Raw genomic sequence first — 11075 nt, 5'->3', positions numbered from 1 at the left:
TTCCTGTCTGTTCTTTCACGTGTCGGATTTCAGATGTCCTGTCCTCTAGTTCATTAATCCTTTCTTCTGCCTGTTCAAATCTACTGCTTTAATTTGTAATCTATTGTGTTTTTTTTCTTTTTGCATCTCCTATTGTGCCTTTCACTCCCATACATTCTGCCATTTGTTTTTTCAAGCTTTCAAGTTCTTCTTTATGGTTGCCCAAGGTCTTCTTTATATCCTTCATCTCTTTGCCGTATCTTCCCTCAACTCAGTTTTATTTTTTACTTGATTTATCATGTTTGATTGAACATTAATTAGTTGTTCCAAGTCCTGTATCTCATTTGGACTGTTAGTCTGTTCCTTTGGGCCATATTTTTGTTTTTCCTAGTATGACTTGTAATTTTTTGTTGGTATCTCAGCATCTGATTTCCTTGATTAGTTTATTAGTTGCCTTTGTTCTCTACCTTTTTTTTTGGTGTTCAGTTCAACTTATTCTGGACCTCTAGCATAGTTTCTATTTAACTGTTTTTCTGGTTCTTGCCCTGCCTAAGTGTATGTGGTAGTTAGAGTCAGTTGTCAACTTGGCCAGGTGAAGGTGCCTTGTTCTGTTACCGTGGACATGAGCCAATGGTACGTGAACCTCATTTGTTGCTGATTACATCTGCAGTCGGCTAGGAGGCATGCCTGCTGCAATGAATGATGTTGATTTGATTGGCTGGTACTTAAATGAGAGAGCTCAACGTAGCACAGCCCAAGCAGCTCAGCATTAGCAGCTCAGTCCAGGCCTTTGGAGATGCAGAAAGGAATCACCCTGGGGAAAGTTGTTGGAACCCAAAGGCTTCTCTGCTGGAGAGAAGGCCAGCAGAGGTCACCCTGTGCCTTTGCACATAAGAAAGAACCTCAGTTGAAAGTTAGCTGCCTTTCCTCTGACGAACTAACGAAATAAATCCCCTTTTATTAAAAGCCAATCCATTTCTGGTGTGTTGCATTCCGGCAGCTAGCAAACTAGAACAGTATAACCCCCCCCCTTTTTTTTTCCTCAGGGTGGTCTCCCCAGATATTATTGACCCCAGTCAGATTTTCCCAAACAAGATAGGCCTAGGTCTCAGAAGGAGGGTGTAGTTAGTATCAAGTTTCCCTGGTGATGAGTCCCAGCAGGTTATTAGAGATTCCTGTGAAGCCTTTAGACTCTGCATTTCCTATTCTCCCCAGCAGGTGGTGCTCATTAGCCTGCAGCTCTCGACCAGCGTAAGACCTGTGGTACCTTTAATTCTAAACAAATCCTGTAGCTGCCAGGGGTGTGGTTGCGATGGAGGCTAAGGTAGGTTTAGGGCTTTGCCCCTAGGGTCTGAATTATCTGATTGAGGGCCATCACTGGAGGTGGGCTCCATCACCATTCCCACCTCCCACCCCCACTCCCATTTTCTTGGGGAAGATAAGCCCTTTAGGGAATTGTCTCCTTCATGTGACTTTTTTCTTTGTTTCTCAGACCTATTTTAACTCTACCCTTGCCTGAATCAGGGCTGACAATTGAAAATGCCTGAGACTTTCTCTAATGAGCTACTTAGAATAGTTTTTATAAAATTTATTTTTAAATCCCTTTTTCAGAGCCAGTCCCCAGACCCCAAAGTTCACCTGTCAAAAGCCAGAGTTGATACTTGCATTATGTGCTTTGGGGGACAGCCTTTTTCCAGTATTCTGAGCTGGGCTGACTCCAGAAGTCTCATTTTTTCTTTTCTTTTTCTTTTCTTTTTTTTTTTTTTTACCATCAGTCCTATCTCCTATCTGCTAGGAGAAACCTCAGGAATCCCTGAGGTTTCCCACTTGCTCTCAGCTTATCTGTGCTCGGAGCTTGTATTCAGCAGGCCAAATTCAATAATTAAAAGTGCAATTGGAACTTGGCTGGGCTGCCTTCCCTTGCTCCCAGCACAGACTGCTTTTTTTCTCACTGGGAAGTGTTTCCGAGGGAGTCTGCTGTGCCAGTGGGGGATGGGTACCAGCCTCTGGATTTGGGGATGCTTTTCTCACAGTTCTGTGGTGTGATCTTAGCCCTTCCACCTGTCCCACACTAGTGTATCATGTGTGCCCAGCCACGGATGTTCCCCAAACATTTGTTCCAGACAGTTCCTGGCTATTTACTAGTTGTTCTAAAGGACTAATTAAATGCTCCACCTCACTATGCTGCTGTCTTGCCCTGCCTCATAGCTTTCTTTCTAATGAGCTCTTCTCCCCTTCTACCTTGGAAGATTAAGGAGGTAACCTGGTGAGGCTCCATGAAGATCTGGCAGGGAGGCTCCGGAGGAGAATGGTGAGTCAGCAGGGAAAGGAAGTTTGGTCTCACTACAAAGAACTTTCCAGTGTTTAGTCCTGGGGCATGGATTTTAAATCTAAAGTGGGCATTCTGGGAGTCTAGACGGGAAGCCAGAAGTATTTAACCAGTCTCTCTAACTTTGGTGGGATTCAAACTCAAACCTTCTCCATTGCAATGGGAAACAACCAAAATCTCTGCTTAGCTCTCTCAGACCTCCAGCTGTTGTCTTTTGCTGGGCTCCTTGAAATCTCTTCCATGCAGTTTGGCAGTCAGCCTAGGATTTGAGGGGAGTTTATGTGCAGATTTATGGCTTCTCCCTCTCTGAGTCCCCTTCATTTCAGGAAATCCATCTTTAATTTCCACCTGCCCTGAAGCCCCAAATTCTGTCTACTGACTTAAGTCTGGAGCTTTCTGCCTGAGTTCTAGCTGTCCTATGCCATTTAAACTGGGGAGTACCTTCAGGGAAAAAATCCATCTCAGTGTAGATGGTTCCTCTCATTAAAGAGTTGCAACCATTCAGTTTTTGTCTATTTGAGGATACTTTATAGTGCTTTCAAATTTTCGTTTTATATATTTTATCCAGAGTTAATAATTTATCATCAGTGGACAGGGAGATTTATCTGATCAAACTACACTGCTGTTATTGGAAAACATTTAAACCTATCAATACTTAAAGAGTATTTCTTGTAAACAGAATAGTTGGATCTTGCTTTTTTGGAAAAAATTCACTCTGACAATTTCTGCCTTTAATAATTGGAGTTGTTTAGTCCTTTTACATTTAATATAATCATTGATATGATTGAGTTTAAGCCTACTATCTAGCTATTCCTTTTCTATTTTGTCCCATGGGTTCTTTTTCCTTTTTCTTTTACTGCCTTCTTGTGAATTAACTGAGTATTTTTCAATATTCTATTTTATTTCCTCTTCTGTTTTTGGGGGGTGGTTATTATTGAAATATAGCTTACATACAGTAAAATTTATCCTTTTTACATATGCAGTTTGGTAAGTTCTGACAAATATATTCAGGAGATAATCCCCACAGCAATCAAGATTTCAAACATATCCATTACTCCAGAAAGTTCCCTCATGCTTGGTCCTTTGCAGCCAATTCTCACCCCACATCCCCACTTCCTGGCAGCCACTGATTTGACCTCTGTCCCTATAGTTTTGCCTTTTCAAATGTTATGTAAATAGAATCATATAGTTGCAGCCTCTGTGTCTGGCTTTTTGAGCTTAGCATGTTTTCTAGAGTTATCCATGCTAATTTATATACCACTTTATTTCTTTTTATTGCTGAATATATTCTGTTGTATTGCTGTACTACAGTTTGCTTATTCATTCACTAGTTGTCAATGGGGTTGTCTATGGTTTTTGGTTAACATGAATAAAGCTTATATAAATTCATGCACAGATATTTGTGTAAACATATACCTTCATTTTTCTTGGGTAATAACCCAGGAGTGGGATTACTAGATTGTATCGTAAGTGTATGTCTACCTTTGTAAAAAATAAATAAATAGCTTAGGGGGAAAATCCTGTCAAATTGTTTTCCAAAGTTGCTGTACCTTCTCACCAATTACTTGGTATCACTAGCCTTTTAAATTTTGGTGATTTTAGTGGGTGTGTAGTGTTATGTCATTGCAGTTTTAATGATTAATGATGTTAAGCAACTTTCTATGTGCTTATTTGCCATCTGTGTATTTTCTTTGGTGAAAAGTCTTTTCAATTCTTTTGCACATTTTAAAGTAGGATTATCTTATTGAGTTTTAAGAATTCTTTACATATATAAATAAATATATATAAGTGATACAAGTCACTTATGTGTTTTAGGTGTTTTGTAAATGTTTTTTCTTGCCATCTATGGCTTGTCTTTTCATTTTCTTAACATCTTTTGAAAAGCAGTTTTTAATTAGGATGAAATAAAATTCATCATTTTTTTTTATGGTTTGTGCTTTACGTATTCCAAGAAATGTTTTGCCTGATACCAGCTCAAAAATATTTTCTTCTTTCAGTTTTGTAATTTTGGTACTTAAATTTAAGTCTGCAATTCATTTCAAGTTAATTTTTGTATATTGTGTGAGGTAAGGGTTGTGGTTCTGTTTTTTTGCATGAATATCCCAATTATTTCAGCATCATTTGTAAAAACACTATTCTTTCCCCATTACTTTGCCATGTTTGTTTAAAAGTAATTGATGAGTGAGCCTACTTCTGGGCTCATTTTTATTCCCTTGACCTTTATGTCTATCTTTATTCAATTTTACGTTACTTTGATTATTGTTGATTTATAGTACGGTTTGTGTGTGATATCTACGATGTTCCCTATTTTAACCACCTGTAATATACAATTCAATGGCATTAATTATATTCACAATGTTGTGCTGCCACCACCACCACATATTATCAAAACTTTTCCATCACCCCGAACAGAAACTGCACCCATTAAGCAATGGTTCTCCATTCCCCCTAATCCCTGCCCCTGGTAATCTGTAATCTACTTTCTGCCTCTATGAAGTTGTATATTCTAGTTTTCTCATGTAAGTGAAATCATGCAATATATACCGTGTCTGGCTTATTTCACTCAACATGATGTCATCAAGGTTCATCCATGTTGAAAGCATGTATCAGAACTCCATTCCTTTTTTGGCTGAATAATATTCCATTGTCTGGATATATCGTGTTTGTTCATCCTTTCATCTGTTGATGGATACTTGAGTTGCTTCTAATGTGACTAATGCTGCTGAGCACACTGGTGTACAAATATCTGTTTGAATCCCTGCTTTCAATTCTTCTGAGCATATACCTAGAAGTGGGATTGCTGGATCATATGGCATTTCTAGGTTTAACTTTTTGAGGATTCAACAAACTGTTTTCCACAGTGGCTACACCATTTTACATTCCCACGACAAAGTACAAGGGTTCCTATTTCCCCACATTTTCACCAATACTTGCTATTTTCAGTTTTTAAAAATTTAGCCATTTTAGTGGGTAAGTGGTCTCGCGTTTTTTAAAACATTTTTTATTGTGAAATATACATGTAGAAAAAGTGATAAATTTCAAAGTACAGTTTAACACTTGGTTACAGAGCAAATCTCAAAGTATGGTATGGGTTACCATTCCACAATTTCAGGTATTTCCTTCCAGCTATTATAATACAGAGACTAAAAAGAAGTATCAATATAACGATTCTGTAGTCATCATCATTTGTTAAATCCTGTTTTCCCTGTTATAACTCCTTCCTTTCATTTGATCCTTCTCCAAATCTTCAGGAATATTTGGGCAATGACCACTCTAACTTCATGCTGAAAAGGGACACTTACATTATGAGGTATGGGGATGCAACTGGTTGCTGTTCTTGGAGAGATTGATACCTGTGGGATTCAGGGCTTATCTGGCATAGGAAAAATTTGGAAGTTTTAAGTTTCTGAAAAATAAACAGTGTGTGAAACATTTTTCATGTTTTCAATAATATTGCTAAAAGTTTTTAAAATTTCAATTTCCAATTGTTCATTGCTAGTAAGTAGGAATACAATTGAATTTTGTATAATGATTTCATATCCTTCAATCTAGCTAAGATCACTAGTTCAAAAAGTCATGTAGATTTCCTGTGATTTTCTATGTGGATGATGCAAATCATTGCAAATAAAAAGTTTCATTTATTCCTTTTCAATTTGTATGCTTTTCTTTTTCTTGTCTCATTGCACTGGATATCCTTACTTTTCCCAACTTTAGGGCAATGCATTCAGTTTTGCCCCATTAAGTTTAACGGAAAGAAAAGCTGTAAGTTTTTATCAGGACGAGAAGGTTTCCTTTGTTCTTAGTTTGCTCAGTTTTTATCATGGATGGATATTGATTTTTGTTAAGTACTTTTTCCAAATATCTGCACCTACTGAGATGCATATGGTTTTCATTTTCAGTCTGTCAACAGAGTGAACTACACTGATTGGTTTTCAAATGTTGAACTAACCTTTCATCCCAGCAGTAACCCCACTTGGTCATATTATATTATCCATTTAATATATTCCTAGATTCAATTTGTGTCTACGTTCATGTGAGATACTTTGTATCGATATTTTCTTGGTTTTTTTTTGTTTGTTTGTTTGGGTTTTTTGTCTGGTTTGGGCGTCAGGATAATACTTGCCTTGCAAAATGAGTTGGGAAGTGTTTTTACTTTCCAGAAGAGCTTGTGTAGAATTGGTATTTTTGTCCTTAAATCTTTGGTAGAATTCACTGTTGGATCCATCTGGGCCTAGACTTTTTTTTATTAGAAATTAACTACAAATTTAACTACTTTTATATGGGGTCAGTTTCTTTTGAATGAGTTTTGGCAGTTTTGCTATTTCAAGGAATTTGTCAATTTCGTTATCAAATTTATTAGCATGAAATTGTTCATAATATTCCCTTACTATATTTTTAAGATCTGTGAGGTTTGTTCCTTTTTAAAGTCCTGATATTGATTATCTATGTCCTCCTTTTAACTTTTTTCTCCTTTGATCAGTCTGGCAATTATAAATTTTGTAGATCATTTCAGAGACCTAGTTTTTGGCTTCCCTGATTTTCTCTATTATGTTTTCTGGTTCTGGTATCATTGATTTTTACTCTTTGTAATTTTCTTCCTTCTTTGTACTTTATCCTTTTTTATCTTTTTAATGTGGAAGCTTAGATCATTGCTATTAAGTCCTTTCCTTTTTAAAATAGAAGCATTTGATTCTATAAATTTCCATTTTATCTGTTTTAGCAGCATCCTACAAATTTTCATGTCTTAATTTTAGTTAAAATATTTTCCAATTTCCCTTTTATTCTTCTTTAACCTTCAGGTTATTTATAAGTGGTGGTGTTAAACTTTCAAGTATTTAGAGTTTTCCAGATATTTTCCTGGTGTTAACTTATAAGTTAGTTCTGTTGTGGCTAGAAAACATACTTTGTATAATTCCAATTATTTTAAATTTGTTGGGATTTTATGGTTTCCCTATTGACTTTTTACTCATACTACTTTTTTGTTTTTTAGTGGTTGCTGCTGGAATTACAATATGCACCCTTATTATAGTCTACCTTGAAACAGTATTACACTGCTTCACATTTAGTGTTAAGAACCTTAGAACAGCATATTTCTATTATCTCCTTCTCTATCTTTTGTGCTATTGTTGTCATACTTTCACAGATTACAAATCCCATAGTACATTTTTATTATTTTAGCTTTAAATAGTAAATTATCTTTTAAAATATAAGAAATCATTTAAAAAGTGTTTTAATTTATCCACATATTTACCATTTTTGGCATTTCTTTGGGTAGAAATGTATTTCTACCTAGTATCATTTTCCTACATCATGAATGCTTTCCTCTCACATTTCTTGTACAGCAGATATGCAGGTGAATTCTCTCAGTTCATTTATTTAAATTATCTTTATTTTGCCTTCAATTTTGGAAGGTATTTATGCTGGATATAGAATTTTAGGTTGAAATTTTCACTTTCATCAGATTAAAGATGTTCCATTTTTTTCTGGTTTTCATTGTTTCTGATTTGATGTTAGAAGCACTTATTGCAATGTGTTTTTTTTTTCCTAGATGCTTTTAGGATTTCTTTCCCCGTTTATCTCTGGTATTCAGCAATCTTACTGTGATGTGCATTTAAGTGTAGTTTTGTGTTGACCCTACTTGGTATTTATTGAGCTTCTTGAATCTGTGGACTGATATTTTCCATCAAATATGGAAATTATTTGGCCATTATTTTTTCAAATATTCTTTCGAATACCCTTTTCTACTTCTGAGTCTCCAGTTTTATGGACGTTATTAAGTCACTAAGGCTCATTCATTTTCCTTAAGTCTCTTTTTCTTTGTGATTTGATTGGATACTGTCTACTGACCAGGCTTCAAGTACACTGGTCTTTTCTTCTTCAATCTGCTATTCAGCCCATCCAGTGAAATTTTCTTTTCTGATATTTTTCTATCATTTCCAATTTTTATTGTTAAGTTTCCATTTCTTTATTGATATTCTTTTTCTATTCTCTCATTATGTCCATGCTTCCTTTTAAATCCTTGAACATATTACAATAGCTACTTTAAAGTCCCTGCTAGTAATCTCTTGCCAGTGTCTATTTCTATTTACTGTTTTGCTCCAAGTTATTTCCCATTCTCATACCTTTTTTCTTGTCTAGTTAACACTGATTACATATTGGGCAACACAGGGATCGAGCTGTTGGGATGGAGGGTGCCCTGAAGTAGGCTGAGGAAAGCAGTTTGGTATTTTGAGTACTGGGACACAAAGCTGCCCACGTTGGAAGTTTAACCAAAATAGAGCCCAACTCTTTTTCCAACATCAGTCCAACCCTTTGTACTTGCTCCACTCACCCATGTTCCACTTTGTTTGCCAGGCTGGTTCTGTCTACCCAACTACCCTGAAATTTACCACAGGTCTGGTGACAGGCTGGTCTCTGGCCTTCCTGGCCTTTGAGCACTCGATTTGCCATCTGTAAGCAAACATGCTTCAGCTCCAAACATGCACTGATGGTAGTGGCTAGCTAGATTATTGGTACTGGCATTTCCATCTCACCTTTCTTTGACTGGAGCTAGTCAGAGTGAAGGGCAATGGTGCTAACTTAGCTAGAACTCAGGTTGATTTGAGTTGAAAGAGAGCCTGGGTATAACCTGGATTTTAGTCTTTTGTTTCTACTTTTTAAAGAGTTGATGGGAGTAAATGAGGCTAAGGGGCTGCAATTGGAATTGCTATAGCTTTTTGCTGGGAGGAGGAAAATCATCCTTTCCCCAAAGTCTTTTGGCATTCAGTTCTCAATACACATTCCAGGAATTCCAGCTCCCATGCCACTAATTCTTGTGGTGAGCCTCTCAGTAAGCTAGTGCTCATCCCATGAATGAGTGCTTGACCCTTTGCAGGTTTCATCCCTGAGTGTGTACAGCATTCCTGTGGCCCTGGCCTGTACACAGTGGGCACCAAACATCACAGTGAGTACTATTCCTGGTTCCTCGTGTATTCTGTTTCATCATCTGCTTCTCAGAGCTGTAGTGGCTAGTGTTAATGGTCTGCAGGAGTGGGTCAGGGGGCTCCAGTTGGGAGGAATAGGTGAATGCTCTAGACATAAGGCTTCTGGAAATGTCAGTAAAGAGTAGAGGGACTGCCTCAAAGCAGTGAAGGACATAGGGGTAGGAAGAATGATGAAACGGAATGCAGAATATGGTAGAATCATTACTGATCAAAGAGGTGGATTCTGAATGTGTACAGATGCATGTGCTCCTTCCAATGCCCTGACCAGAGGGCCACCCCATCCTGCCAGGAGGGGGAGGCAGAGGGACCAGGCAGGCAGGTGGAACAGAAGAGGGGCAATTAGAGTGATGTTTCTCTGACAGAAAAGAACCCAGAAATCTGAGAATTTAGGACCAGAAAGAGAGACATGATAGTCTCTCTGTGTTCTTCCCCTGAACACAGAGATTTTTCCTGTTATCTCCTCTGCACTGGTCTGCCAAGAAGGTTATCTGCAATTCTGCCCTTTCCCTCTAGTTCTGAGCTTGTACTCATGGAGATAGATTCTGTCATAGAGTTCTCAGATACCGACATGTCTAGCTCCCAGAAAACTGAAGTTTCTACTATTTTTCTAGCCAAGATGGCTCCAACTAAGTAGACCATCTTGGCCCATTTGCAGCAGCTAGAATTTTATGTTTATACTTTCTCTGTGAAAAACCAAAACAACACTAAAAAAAAAAGATGGAGAAAGTGAGTTTGGAGACTCAATTTTTCATTTTTCCTACTATTATTCCATTTCTGCCCAGAGGTACCACTACCAGCCTGGAATACTTTAGTAATCCCAAAGGCCATTTAAACAATCATTAGTTTTGACTCCAAAATGGCTACATTCATTTTGGAGGAGGGATTTTTATGTACAAGATAATTATAAGGAGGGATTTCTATGCACAAGACAATATAAAGGGATAAGGCTGATCTTTTTCAGTATACGGATAGCAAATACTTTTCCTTTTTAGTACTATCTTTTTTCCTACCGAGGATATGTTCTGAAATGATGTTATTCTTAATTAGAACAAACTAGAAAACATCTCAAAAATGGGAGAGACAATGAAAAAAAAAAAGCTTTAGTAGGCCCCAAATATGAGTTTGAAAAAAAATTCTTTATGCTGCTAGCCAATAATTACTAGTTTTGGTAGGAACAGCCATTTCCATAAGCCCTTGAGCCAAAATGAATTATTCCAGATACTTTTTTTCCCCCCCTATTTAACTAAATGTATATCGGTCATAAACTTGTGCTGACTAGTTTAATTACCTACATGTTTGTGCTGGTTTGAAAGGATTATGTACCCTAGAAAAGCCATGTTTGAATCCTGATCCATCTTGTGGAGGCAGCTGTTTCTTTGAATCCCTAGTCAGCACCGCAGGCTGGAAACTTGATTAGATTCTCTCTGCAGAGATGACACACTGAATTGTGGTTAATCTTTGATTAGAGGGAGATGCGACTCCACTTATTCCAGGTGGGTCTTGATTTGTTTATTGGTATCCTTTAAAAGAGAACCCTTTTGGAAAAAACTTTCAGAGTCAAGAGTGCCACGAGAGCCCGTGCAGCCAGAGACCTTTGGAGGTGAAGAGGAATATGCCTCTGGGGGATGTCATGAAACAAAAAGCCTGGAGAGAAAAGCAGAAGTCACCAGGTTTGTCATGTGCCTTTCCAGTTGAGAGAGAAACCCTGAACTTCACCCACCTTTTCTGAGTGAAGGTAACCTCTGTGTTGGTGCCTTAATTGGGATATTTTTATAGACTTGCTT

The sequence above is a fragment of the Tamandua tetradactyla genome, chromosome 1 (assembly GCF_023851605.1).
Source record: "Tamandua tetradactyla isolate mTamTet1 chromosome 1, mTamTet1.pri, whole genome shotgun sequence".
Classification (NCBI taxonomy): Eukaryota; Metazoa; Chordata; class Mammalia; order Pilosa; family Myrmecophagidae; genus Tamandua; species Tamandua tetradactyla.
The sequence above is the reverse complement of the archived record's forward strand: the minus strand, read 5'-3'. Positions refer to the sequence as shown.